The sequence below is a fragment of the Panthera tigris genome, chromosome C1 (genome assembly GCF_018350195.1).
Source record: "Panthera tigris isolate Pti1 chromosome C1, P.tigris_Pti1_mat1.1, whole genome shotgun sequence".
NCBI classification, from domain to species: Eukaryota; Metazoa; Chordata; class Mammalia; order Carnivora; family Felidae; genus Panthera; species Panthera tigris.
The window spans coordinates 14,102,493-14,112,820 of NC_056667.1; the positions used below are offsets into that span (position 1 = coordinate 14,102,493).

General features: G+C 45.7%; 1 non-coding gene across 1 annotated transcript; it reads right to left on the reverse strand.

Annotated features, from left to right (window-relative positions):
• Positions 1 to 7,666: 7,666 nt before the first annotated feature.
• On the reverse strand, positions 7,667 to 7,772 carry LOC122241650. Its single transcript, XR_006221889.1, has one exon. It is a non-coding gene; the product is annotated as a U6 spliceosomal RNA (small nuclear RNA).
• Positions 7,773 to 10,328: the final 2,556 nt, after the last annotated feature.

Here is a 10,328-nt window from a genome sequence, read left to right on the forward strand (position 1 = left end):
TAAATAGTGTTGATTTGTCTGCAGCCGTGAGGATGCCGTGAGTAACTGTGCCCGGCACCTTAGCATGGGCCTGATGCTAAGCATTAGCCATGGGCATCACGCCTGATGCTCAGTAAGGACTCCGGCCCCCGCTAGCTACAGCTGGCCTGACTTGTTGCCGCCTGAGGGTCTGAAGCCTAAGGGTCTGAAAGAGCCAGATGGCCCACAGCCTCGGTGCAACAACACCTCATCAGTCACACCAGGAAGTCTACAGCAGCCTCCGGGGAGATTCTGATGTATTCTTCAACCAACCAGGGGAGATCCACACTTCTAAAAGCTTCCAGTCCTCAGCGATAATTTCTCCCCTTCCCATACCCCTCCCCATTCCCCCGGGCCCCTTTCCATCTTAGCTCTGTTTCTGCAGGCAGCAGGACAGAAAGGTCTCAGTCTTATGTGAGTATAGAAAAAAGAGCACAGAGTTGGAGCTCTCAGGAACCAGCTTTGCAGCCCAGCTCTGCCAGAACAAGCTTGGATGAGTCATTCAACCTCTTCGAGCCGCTGAGCCCTCAGGTGGACAACGGGAACTCATAACTAAATCAGGAACTAAGACTTTTTCTTTAAACATTTATTTATTTTTGAGAGACAGAGAGGGAGAGACAGAGAGGGAATGGGGGAGGGGCGGAGAGAGAAGGAGACACAGAATCCGAAGCAGGCTCCAGGCTCTGAGCTGTTAGCACAGGGCCTGACGCGGGGCTTGAACTCACAAACGGCAAGATCATGACCTGAACCCAAGTCAGACACTTAACCGACTGAGCCACCCGGGCGTCTCTAAGTTGGGACTAATAGTTGTGACCATTAGTCCCACAGGGTAGTACTAGAAACATGAGGGCTTTGGGGTCAGAGTCCTTCAGTTCAAATCATGGCTTCTACCCCCTGGCAGCACATGACCTTGCCTCTCCAAGTCTAAGAGTCTCCCTTGTAAAATGGGGAATAATAATAGTCCCCATCTCAAAGGGTTATTGGGATGATGAAATGAGATATTTAGATCCAAAGCCCTTTGCAGCACTGGTTACACAGTAAGTGTTCTGTAAAGGTCAGCAATTGTTACTTTAATGACAATTGTGCCTCTTCATGAGCACTTTGGCCTGCAGTCCAGTTTCCCAACTGCGCACAGTAGATGCTCAATGAATAGCTGTGGAGTGAAGAGATGATTGAATGAATGAATGAATGGATGGATGAATGCATTAATGAACAAACATGCCATCCTTCTCAATCCAGAACTCTTTTTCTTTAGGCCGAATCCTCTTGATCTAATGGCAATAGGAAACTTTGCAGCCTCAGGACTCTCCATTTTCTTGTTCTTTCTTGACTGGCTAAAGCAGTTAAAAATATGTCCACAACTCTGACCCTCCCTTCCAAATGTGGGCCCTGATTCCCTTCCCCTTGACTGCGAGCTAAATCTAGTGCCTCAGTTCTAACAAACAGATTTTTTTTTTAACGTTTATTTTTTTCTGAGACAGAGAGAGACAGAGCATGAACGGGGGGAGGGTCAGAGAGAGAGGGAGACACAGAATTCGAAGCGGGCTCCAGGCTCCGAGCTGTCAGCACAGAGCCTGACGCAGGGCTCGAACTCACAGACCGCGAGATCATGACCTGAGCTGAAGTCGGATGCTCAACCGACTGAGCCACCCAGGTGCCCCTCTAACAGACTTAAGTAGAAGTGACAGTGTGCAACTTCCAAGACCAGGTCATAAAATCCATCAAGACTTCCATCCCTGTCTCTCTTGGATTGCTTGTCCTTGTGGATGACAGCGGCCACGTCATGAGCACGCTCGGGCAGCTCTGCGGAGAGGTACGCGTAATGACGAACTGAGGCTTCTCAGTTCCAACAGCCACGGGAGCGAGCAGATCCTCCGGCCCCAGTCAAGCCTTCAGATTATGGCAGCCCCAGCCAACAGTTGGGGTGACAACCTCAACAGAAGCTGTGAGCAAGAACCACCCAATTTTCTGACCCACAGAAAGTGGGGTACTAAGTGTTGTTTTGCTGCATCTGGATGGCTCAGTTAAGCGTCTGACTCTAGATTTCGGCTCAGGTCATAATCTCAAGGTTCGTGGGTTCCAGCCCCACATCAGGCTCTGCGCTGACAGTGTGAAACCTGCTTGGGATCCTCTCTCTCTCTCTCTTTTTCTTTCTCTGCCCCTTCCCTGCTCTCATGCTCTCAAAATAAATAAATAAACTTAAAAAAAAAAGTGTTGTTTTAAGCTGCTATGTTTGGGAATAATTTGTTACTAACACTAATATTTGTATGAATATTCTTTTTTTAATTTTTATTTTTTTATTCTTTTAAGTTTATTTATTTATTTTGAAAGAGAGAGAGAGAGAGCACAAGCAGGGGAGGGGCAGAGAGAAGGAGAGACAGAATCCCAAGCAGGCTCCTCACCATCAGCACACAGCCTAATGTAGGGCTTGAACTCATGAACCATGAGATTATGACCCGAACTGAGATTAAGAGTCAGACGCTTAACCGACTGTGCCACCCAGGTGCCCCTCTTTTTTTTTTTAAGTTTATTTATATACTTTGAGAGAGACAGAGATAGCATGAGTGGGGGAGGGGCAGAAAGAAGAGAGAGAAAGAATCCCGAGCAGGGACTCGAACCCACAAAGCCGCGAGATCGTGACCTAAGCCGAAACCAAGAGTTGGATGCTTAACCGACTGAGCCACCCAGGCGCTCCTGCATGAATATTCTTGATGAAAGATCGAACAGATGCTTTTCTGACAATGCCTGGCTCATGGAGACAGCTGACAATTCCTTCTCCATGTTGCTTTGTCGCTATTCAGAAAGCCCGAATCCACACTTCACTCGTGACGCTGCTATTACGAGACCACGCCTGCCAGCTGACTACGGACCTCTTCCTCCCTAGGATCTCAGGTGGGATGCATTGTGCCATTGGTCGCACACCAGTCCTCAGTGGGATGGGCACCACCAGATTCCCAGTTGGGAAGGAAGAGTCAGGCTTTGCAGCAAGCAGGCCAGTCAGTAGCTCATAGTTAAAAGAATCATATCATCAATTTCAGGGGGGCCCATCTCAGGGAAACTGTTTCCTTACTGACAGCGCCCATGTTGTTCTAACAGCAGCTAATCCTTTCAGCTTATTTAGAGACCACTTCAGAGTCCTTTCCCCGCCTAGCCAAGCCTCTGCATCCGCTGGCGACTATGCTGGTAGCCCTTTGTGTCTGGGAAGCCCCTGCCTAATGTGGAAAAGTGCCTAGAAAGAGTGTCTGTGCCTGACCAGATTGAGAACTCCAGGCTGAATTCTTCTTATCTCACAAGGAGGGCATCAGCAGTTGGGCTGTCCCGAGGGCATGGCCAGCGTAGCTATGGCCATTGAGTTCAACGGTCTTTACTGAGCACCTGCTATGTGCCAGTCGCTGGAGACAAGGCCAGGACACAAAGATGTGTGTAGACAAGGTCCTCGCCCTCAAGGAACTCGTGGTCTGCTTGGGAAGACGGGCAAATCAGCAAACCAATCAAGAGTTACCATCCAGAGCAACAAGCAGAGGTTGACTCATAAACCAGGTAAACCGAGAGCACAGAGCAGAAGAGAAACAAGGAAGAGTTCCTTCCATGAGGATGGAGAAGACGGGACCGATTCAGGAAATACTGAGGAGTCAGTCCTGAGCCAAGAGGAGAAAATCCTGGGTTGAGGACCGTGAAGGCTTGGGCAAGGATTCCTCTGAGTTCTTAGTCATAGCTTCTGAGGATCTAATTTATCCCCCTCAGACCCCTCTTAGAGTCCAGCTGGGACGTTGACTAGCAGACCGAACTTGGAATTTGAAGGGAGATCTTACAAAAAGAGGTCAAAGTCCGTAAGCCCATGCTCAGTTTGTAGCAAGGATCCTGAGACAAGAGTCAAGTGCAGGTTCTTGTCACTTCTGCAATCTGTTCACGTTCCCCATCCGCACTGCCCTCACCTGGGTCCCGGCCACCATCCCCTCTTGCTTGGACTATCACAGTGGTTGCCTAACCCGTCTCCCCTTTCCGAGCTTCATTTCTACTCTAAATCCAGGTGCCAGGAGGAGCTCTTTAAAAAATTCAAATTGGATAATGTCACTCCCCTGCTTAGACCCTTGAAAGGTCTTCTGTTACTCTTAGGATAAAATCCACTCTCCTTTCCATGCTTACCTGGCCCCTAAGTCCACCTTCTGCCCACTTCTCCAACTTCCTTTCCTGCCCTGCCCCACCGTGTCCCACACGCTGTCCTTCTACTGTTGCCCAAATATACCAAACTCTTTCCATTCAGAGCCATCCATTCATTCAGAACATAGTTATCAGGAACTTTCTATGTGCCAGACATTGTTTGGTTGCTGAAAATATAGCAGGGAATACAATGCACACAAATCCTTGCCCTTTGGAAGCTTCTATTTTAGTGGAGGAAGACAGACTATAAACAAGAGAAGCAAATAAATATAGTACATCAGACGGGGCAAAAAAGCAGAGAGGGGAGTAGAGACATTGGAGAATGGGTCTGCAATTTTCAACATGGAAGCCAGAGATGGCCTCAAGAAGGTGACATTTGAGCCCTGAAGGGGGTGAGAATACAAGCCATGCAGATAGGTGGGAAAAGAGCATTCTTGGCAGAGGGGATAGCAAGTGCAAAGGCCCTGAGGCTGGGTCATGCCAATTATGCATAAGAAACAGCAAGGAGGCCAGATGGGCTGGAGGGGAGTGAGCGATGAGATCTGAGAGGTAACAGGCATCCTAATCAGGCTCACCTGAACATGAGACTGGCATAAGAACTTCGGCATCTGTGGATATTTCCAACTGGAACATTCTACTCTGACTCTCTACATGTCTGGCTCTTTCCCACCCTACAGATCTCAGAGAGACTTTCTTTGACCAACCTCATACTCCACTTTCAGAACACTCACAAAATAGTCTTCATAATCAGTAGCTAAACAAGTGGGGGCAAGAGAGCTGTCTGCCTTGTTGACAATCATAAACCCAGTGCTTAGCAGACTACCCAGCACTCAATAAGTGCTCAGTAAATAACTTGTTGAATGAAAGAACCAAAGAGGGAGGTTCTGTAATTACTATTCCTCCCTTGAAGCCTCTGGAGTATAAAGAAAAACGTTTTGATGTTGGAGGATCATCCCTCGGAAATCCGTGGGCAAAAAGCTTTCAGAGAGAGAGAGATTAACAAAAGAAAAATGAAAAACATGCCATCTTGAAAGACCTGGGAATTAGAATGGCCTGAGCTTCTGAAAAAATAACATCGGAGGCTATAGAAGGTAAAGGAACAGAACCTTCAAAACATTACGTGAAAAATATTGTTCACAGGGAACTCTGCGTCTAGCCAATCCATCAACTAGGTGTGAGGGAGAATAAATACAATTTCAGGTACGCAACCTTTCAAAATGTCCTACCTCTTGTGCACTTCTTCTCAGAAAGCGATTGATGATGTACTCCACCCAGATGAGAGGAAACTGAAAGAAAAAGACAAGTATCGGGGAGATAGTGGCTCCAACCCAGGAGAAGGGCGAGGAGAGCTTCCAAGCTGATGGCAAAAAGGAAGATTCAGCGAGACACCTGTGCCGGGGGGCTCATTCCAGATGGGACCAGAGGGGCAGATGACTCCGGGATTGAGATCTCCCAAAAATAGGGAAATTCACACATTATCTACTCCATGCAACCAGGACTGCCTGCCTTGTTTGCAAAATGAAACAGAGAGGCTTCCAGCTTAAAATTTGAGAATTTCAAGACGGCAATAGCGAAGCAAGTGGCTGGGCTCTCCTGAGGATGAAGCCTGGTGCCTACTGCACGGGTCACACGCCCAGGAACCTGGCCTTGCACGTGATCGTGTGGAAAACTGTACTGATAGCTGTTCTTATCTATAAGCTAAGAGAAACTAGCTCTAGTTGACTTAAGGAGCAAGGGAATTTATGAAGAGTGTTAGGTGACCCATAAAATCCCAGGAGGGCTGGAGAGCTTCCATCATAGCTACCCAGCTAGAAACAACTCCTCAAACCAGACTGTGGGCTGGCATGGGGAGAATGACACTGCTGCTGTCCCCAAGTAGCTGGTACCACAGCTCGGAGAGACGCCACTGGCTGGCTCAGTTCTCCTAAGGGGAAATTCCCCAAATACAGGAAGGGTTTAACATCTGGACAACAAGGGAGAATGACAAATATCCACCGTGAAGTATGGAAAACATTGGTGACATGGAGATTAAAAAAAACAAAAAACTAAGCGAGTAAAAATAAAATGAGATGAATGTAAACGTAGAGACAAATAAAATTAACAGTTGTTTACAAAAGGAAACACGATGCTGGTTGTACCATCTGGCTCATCAGTGTTCTATATTTGCATAGTCTGCATAACGTAAAAACTGAATGCGGATTTAACCCCAAATGTCATTATTTATCACGTTGTGAAGTTGGTCAGGGGACAATCGGGGTTGTTGATGATTTAGGAACGCTAAATGTCATCTGCTGTCACAGGAAGTTAATAGAGAACCCCTCAAATTGATAAGTACAAAGTTCGAAGTAAAACCACATTTAGAGGAGCGCCTGGGTGGCTCAGTCAGTTGAGCGTCTGACTTCGGCTCAGGTCACGATCTCGCGGTTCACAAGTTCGAGCCCCATGTCAGGCTCTGTGCTGACAGCTCAGAGCCTGGAACTTGCTTTGGATTCTGTGTCTCCCTCTTTCTCTGCCCTTCCCCTGCTTGCACTCTGTGTGTGTGTGTGTGTGTGTGTGTGTGTGTGTGTGTGTGTGTGTCTCCCCCTCTCTCTTTCTCTCTCTCTCTCAAAAATAAATAAACATTAAAAAAAAATCTTTTTAAATCACATTTAGAAATGTGGACATTAATGCCCAAAAAAGTTGTTAAAACATTGTAAGCGGCCGTCTGGGGGAACAAGACTGGAGAACAGGAAGAGGGGACTTAGGGGACCTGCTACTTTTGTTGTTGTTTGTTTTGTCATAAGCCTTTTGATGCTTGTTTTTGTCTGGCTGTGTTACGCTCTGTTGCAATAATAAATCCTGCAAAGCTCCATGGCTTAACACAATAACAGGTGGGGTTTTTTTTTTCCTTCTTCTTCCAGAATCCAGTGTGGGCTGGGTAGCCCTCTTCAGTCTTGTAGCCCCATCATCTGGAGCTAGGTCATGGCAAAAAGAAGAAAAAGCTGGGGGGTAGGTGGGACATTGTGAAGGGCCAAGCCTCAAAATGGCTTATATTGCTTCCATCCGACCATCCAGAACTCAGACACTTGGACCCAACGTAGCTCTAGACAGCAGGGAAATGTGGTCTTCCCAGGAAGACACACGGCACTGTCTGCTTCAACACCTGTTACTTTTTCTTTTATTTTTTTTTTCATGTTTTATTTATTTTTGAGAGAGAGTGAGAAACGGAGTGTGAGTGGGGAAGGGACAGAGAGAGAGGAAGACACAGAACCCGAAGAGTCCGACACAGGGGTCGAACTCACAAGCCATGAAATCATGACCTGAGTGGAAGCTGGACATTTAACCGACTGAGCAAATGAGGTGCCCCGAGAGCAGTGAATCTTTAAAAGTTAATAGACTTTATTATTTAGAGAAGTTTTAGGTCACCAGAAAAATCGATCAGAAGTGCAGACAGTTTTTCCATATACCCTCTCTTCCCTCACTACACACATAATTTTCTCAAATTTTTAAAAATATGCAACACTTCATGAATTTGTGCATCATCCTTGCACGGTGACATGCTAATCTTCTCTGTGTTGTTCCAACTTTAGTATATGTGCTGCTGAAGTGAGCACAATTTCCTCAAAACTTTTTAAAGTTTATTTATTTATTTGGAGGGGGGTAGGGTTAGCGAGAGAGAGAGAGAGAGAGAGAGAGAGAGAATCCCAAGCAAGCTCTGCACTGTCAGCCTGGAGCCCCACATGGGGCTCGAACTCCTGAACCATGAGATCTTGACCTGAGCCAAAATCAACAGTCGGATGCTTAACCGTCTGAGCCACCCAGGCACCCCAATTGCCTCAATTTTTAATATCTTGCAGTTGTGTGGAACATTTGTTATAGTTGATGAGCCAATATTGACACATCACTGTTAACTAAGTCCAGAGTGTATGCTAGGGTCCCTCCTGGTGTTTTACACTTCTGTGGGTTTCATCAAATGCATAATGTCATGTATCCACTCTTTCAGTATTGTGCATATCTCCTGTGCCTTAAATATCTTCTGTGCTGCGCCCCTTCATTTCTCCCCCACCCTGCCACCCTGCCAGCCCCCATGTTCCCTGGACCCCTGGCAACCACAGATCCTCTTTCTGCCTCCATAATTTTGCCTTTTCTGGAATGTCATATAGTTGGGATGATTTAGTATGAAGCCTTTTCAGACTGGCTTGTTCCACTTAGCAATACGCATGTACGCTTCCTCTATGTGTTTTCGTGCCTGGATAGCTCATTTCCTTTTAAGCGTTGGATAATATATTCCATTGTTTGGATGTACTGCTGTTTGTTTATATCCATTCACCTATTGCAAGACATCTTGGTTGTTTCTAATTTTGGGCAGTTATGAGGAGAGCTGCCATAAACATACATGTGTAGGTTTTTATGCAGACATAAGTTTTCAACTCATTTGGGTAAATACAAACGCAACTGTAGAAAAAAATCGTTGCTGAATCTTATGGTAACATGATGTTTAGCTTTGTAAGAAAGTGCCAGACCGTCTTCCAACATGGCTGTGCGTTTTGAACTCCCTCCCCAGCAATGAATGGGACTTCTTCCTGATGCCCTACTTCCGCATCAGCATTTGGTGTTGTCATCGTTGTGGACTTTAGCTATTTTGATAAGTGTATAGTGGCATCTCATTGTGGTCGTAATTTGAAATTCCCCAATGACGTGTGAGACTGAGCCTCATTTCATCTACTTATTTGCCACAAGCACATCTTCTCTGGAAAGACGTTGGTGCAGACCTTTGGCCCCCTTTTTCGCCGGGTTGTTTGTTTTCTGGATCGTTGAGTGTGTTTGTTTGTTTAAGTGGGCTCCATGCTGAGCGTGGAGCCCAATACAGGGCTCGAACTCACAACCCCGAGATCAAGAGTTGCACGTTCCACTGACTGAGTCGGCCAGGGGCCCCTAGAATCCTTTCGATTGCTCTAGCACCATTTGTTGAAAAGATTATCCTTTTTCCATTGAATTTGCCTTTGCTCCTTCATAAAAGATCAGTTGACTATATTCACGTGGGTCTGATTCTGAGCTCTCTGTTCTGTTCCATTGATCTGTTTATTCTTCCATCAATACCACACTGTCTCAATGACTGTATCTTTAGAGTAAGTCTTGGCAGTTGGGTAATGTCAATCGTCTGACTGTGTTCTCCTTCTTTGTTTAATGTTTTTTATTTATTTTTAAGAGAGAGAGTGCCTGCAGGGGAGGGACCAAGGATCTGAGGATCCGAAGTGGGCTCTGTGCTGACTGACAGCAGTGAGCCCGATGTGGGCTCCGAACTCACAAACTGCAAGATCATGAGCTGAGCCAAAGTCAGACGTTCAACTGAGCCACCCCCGTGCCCCAATGACTTTGTTCTTCTTTAATGCTGTGCTGGCGATTCCAGATCTTTTGCTTGTTCACATAAACTCAGTTTGTCAATATCCAGAAAGTAACTGGCTTGCATTTTGACTGAGATTGAACTGAATCTACGGACCCAGTTGAGAATATCTTAACAATACTGAGTTTTCTTATCCGTGAACAAAGACTATCGCTCCTTTTATTTAGTTGTTCTTTGATTTCCTTCATCAGAGTTTTGCCATTTTCCTCACATAGATCTTGCATGTATTTGTTAGATATTATACCTAAGTGTTTAATTTTGGGGGTGCTAATGTAAACAATATTGTTTTAAATTTCAAATTCCACTTGTTCTTTGCTAGCATATAGGAAGGTGATTGGTGTTTATGTATTAACTTGTATCCTATAACCTTGCTGTAATTGCTTTTTTTTAATTTTTAAATTAAAAAAAAATTTAATGTTTATTTGCAAGAGAGAGAGGCAGAGCATGAGCACAAGAGGGGCAGAGAAAGAGGGAGACACAGAATCCGAAGCAGGTTGCAGGCTCTGAGCTGTCAGCCCAGAGCCCGATGTGGGGCTTGAACTCACGAACCATGAGGTCATGACCTGAGCTGAAGTCGGATGCTCAACCGACTGAGCCACCCAGGCACACCCTCAATTTTTTAATTTTTTAAACCACTTTATTGATGAATGATTGACATACAAAAAGCTATACAGATTAAATGTGCACAACTTGTTGAGTTTAAGATGCGGCTGTTTTTTTTTTTTCTTTTTTAAAATTTACATCCAAAATAGTTAGCATATAGTGC